The sequence below is a fragment of the Hyaena hyaena genome, unplaced genomic scaffold (genome assembly GCF_003009895.1).
Source record: "Hyaena hyaena isolate Hyena2069 unplaced genomic scaffold, ASM300989v1 scaffold_395, whole genome shotgun sequence".
Classification (NCBI taxonomy): domain Eukaryota; kingdom Metazoa; phylum Chordata; class Mammalia; order Carnivora; family Hyaenidae; genus Hyaena; species Hyaena hyaena.
In genome coordinates, this window is record NW_024081029.1 from 314,851 (window position 1) to 318,425 (window position 3,575).

Below are 3,575 nucleotides of genomic sequence, written 5' to 3' on the forward strand. Positions count from 1 at the left end.
CTCTTTCAAGTAGCAAAACCTGAAATGTTAAGGTAAAAAGCTTTAAACTATTATCCCAACTGTAAGAGGTCTGGTAACCCATCTCTGGAGTTACATATGTAAACTATTTAACAGAATCCGGGAAAAACAAATATGTGAACCAAAGGTACCAATTGATATTGAATGTATACACATAGGAAAGATATGCTTTAAATTTATTCTAACAGGAACCGCTTCTCATTGAGCATTTAAAAACAAGATCTCTAAAATGAAACCATTTATTTTTAGAACATTCTAATTGCTTTACTAGTCTGTCTAGATATTTCTCATAACATTTTTTGTACCTTTATTATCATAATCATGTATTCCTCTGACACTTATCCACACACAATTCTAAAGAGATATTGACTTTTACACACTGATTTTCTTATCATCAGTATGAACTAAACCTTTCTAAGAGTTAAGACGGTGTGTTGAGTGATTTCATCTTTCATTTCTACAATAGTGTATGGTCAAGCATCCATACCCAAATCAAAGTAGAATTTGTTCAGCTAGACATGCGTGACCTGTAGGATCCAAACCACTCCATGCATATCATCAGTTCACTAAAGGGTAACTTCAACACAGGCACAGGACCAGCCCAGGGCCATGGGAGTAGAAGCTAAGTGTTCTCTGACTCCAGAACCAGGCTTTATCAACCAGCTATGGAAAGAGAAATGACAAACTCAGACAGTGGTTTTGTTTGTTTGTTTGTTTGTTTGTTTGTTTAAATGATTCTCCACTCCGTTTCTTGTACTTTTCCCCCACTGTTTACATTGAATTATTTTTATCTGGAAGCCTTCAAGTAGCTACACTACGTATTTAATTCTCAAGTTCAGTTATGTCATCCTTGTGTGAAGGCCAAGCTAATCTTCTCTGTATCATTCCAGTTTTAGTGTATGTGCTACAGAAGCAAGCACTGAAGTCCACTCCATGAAAGGAGACACTATAATAGTAAATCTTGTGTTAGAAATGTCTTTTGCTTGGTAAACTTGGCATCCTTGAGATTTTATGTAAATAAAGTTTAAATTCACTTGGTTTTGTCCATATATGCTCTGGCTCATAGAGAAGATTCCACTCGATGTTAAATATTGATATATTTCTTTTCTTACAGAGCAAAATCAACCAGTTTTATCAGGTGTTGAATCTTCCCCAATATCTCCAGGCTTATCATCAACATCACATAGTTAGGAACCCATGGAATCATATTAAGACAAATGGCTACCGTCTGTTTCCCCTTCTGGTGAGTTCTACTTTTTGTTTGTTTCTGATGTTCTGTGAAAGAAAAAAAAATTAATATGAGAAAAATAAGGTGTCAATCCCTTTAAATGTAGAAAGTACTAGAAACTTAAATGTAATTCTTTAGGTCAGAAATGAAGTCGCAAATTATATACTCAAAACACTGAAAATATAGCACTAGTAACTAACACCAATTTTGAGTAAGAATAAGTTGAACTGTCCTAAGTATTCATTTCTAGGTCATTTTACTCTAATCTGTCCTTTGTCTTTGACGGAGGTGGAAGGAGAGAGTATCATCTCAGCTTTACAAAGGGAACTGAAATGAAAACATGAAATCATTTGTCAACACTCCAGTTAACATCTCCACTTACATTCATAAATCATCTTTGGTTAAGGGACTTTTACAAACACAAGGACTAAGTGGCAGAACAGGAAACTGAACATAGGAGCAGGCACTTAATTGTAAATACTGTGAGATATGGAGTCAGAAGTCCAGGAAAGGAGTGCCAGGTCTGCCATGAACAAGACACGAGACTTCAGGTAAATCACCTCCCTTTCCGTGCTTCCTATTTCTTGAATATGAATGATTTGCTTAGGTGGCCCATGGAGGTTAAAGATACCATCACCACCATTAGGGGAAGTAAGCTTTAGTACTTTGGTTTAAATGCCACATGCCTAGGGAACATCTTAAAGGTCAAAATGTTTTTTCATATGAATGGAAAAATTTGAAACTTTATCTATTGTGTCCAGAAGATGGCAGATTTGGGAAGCAAACACTACAGATTCTGTGGATCTGAGCTATTAAACAACAAAGAATGTAGTGACCCCACCTGACATAGGATGGAAAAGTCAGCTAGTTTCCATAATTTTTATTCTGGGTAAAACAGGGAATCTATGTGAAATCATAGGTCAATATCGTGATAAATTTATCAGTTTACATATGGAAAAAAGCTTAAGTGATCTTTTGTACATAAAAATAGCTATATATATGTAATATGCCAACATTATTATAATGATCATTTAAAGGGAATTTCTAATTAGTCCTTTACCCTGCAAAAACTAGGAAAGTCCATACCAACCCCACTCCTGACCCTAAGTTTACATCTCAGAAGATCACCACCTACCTAAGGCACTCAGAATCTTGCCTGCCTCATTTACTTGATGAGATTTGAGGTCTCCTTAACATTAAAGCCAATTCAACAGTAAAGGGAAGGGAGAGAATTGCATATGCTAATGTATTCCATGTAGGAAAAGAGAAGAAAGTTACTTCGGTGACCAATCTTACATGGGACAATTGTTTCTTTTTCCATAGACTTTACTAGTCTTAACCACATTCTTCCCTTTTTTTTTTTTTTTTGATTCTGGAGGTGGCCTCAGTCATTCCTTTCAAGCTACACTGTTGCTCAGCTAATAATAAACTGTAGTCACTAGCAGGTGACTAATATACAAGGGCTTCTGCCACGGTTGGAATATGCTTTCATCTTCAAAACTTCTCTCTGATAGAAAACACTTGCCTAGTATTATATTTTTAGCATTTATCATAAAACTAAGTATATATTTCCTATGTGAGAAATACATAATTATGTTAAATTACTGTGGTATTTCCACATATACTATTGACTATATATATATGTATGTATATATACTAATTTCCACATATAGTATTGTACAAGATGTGGCAACTTTAATATCTATAATGCAACACTCAAAGCATCTCCTAAATATAAAAATACATTAAGTTAGAACAATAATTTCTTTCATGTAAGGAGTTATTTGTGTATTACTATGTAAGAAACCACAAGTCTTTGGCAAAGGAAGCCCAGTTCAACTAAATTCCTCCTGAAAAGGGAAGGGCATTTCCACATAATAGTCACTTGATTAGACCATAAAATTCAAACTATGTTTGTTTTTATATAGGAAAAAGAGTACCTCTCCTCCAGTGAGGTGCGGGGCTTTCCTTTGAGGACAGAAACATGGCATCCAGAAACAGAGATTAAGGTCTGTGCAAGACTGCCTTGATTCTCAATTTCTATTTTTCCTGCATCAGTTTGGTTAGTGAATTGCAGAAAATTAAAATACAAATTGTGGCGATGATCAGAAACATTTAGGGGAGCAGACTAAATCCCTACATAGTCAAAATTAGCAAGGTTAGATTTGTGTCCTATGGGACCTAGCAAAAATGTTCAATGCCACTTTCTTTGCTAGAGGTCACTGAAAAATAATATGACTCCAGGAGTCCTGGTGCCCATCTTAAGTTTTACAAAATGGCTGAGAGGAATCCCACTTGGAGTAAGGACTCAAGTTTATACATTAAGTTC

The 3,575-nt window shown here is 35.3% G+C and overlaps 1 non-coding gene across 1 annotated transcript; it reads right to left on the bottom strand.

The window, feature by feature from the left end:
• Nucleotides 1–831: 831 nt before the first annotated feature.
• Nucleotides 832–938, bottom strand: LOC120244979. The gene has a single exon (XR_005531675.1). It is a non-coding gene; the product is annotated as a U6 spliceosomal RNA (small nuclear RNA).
• Nucleotides 939–3,575: the final 2,637 nt, after the last annotated feature.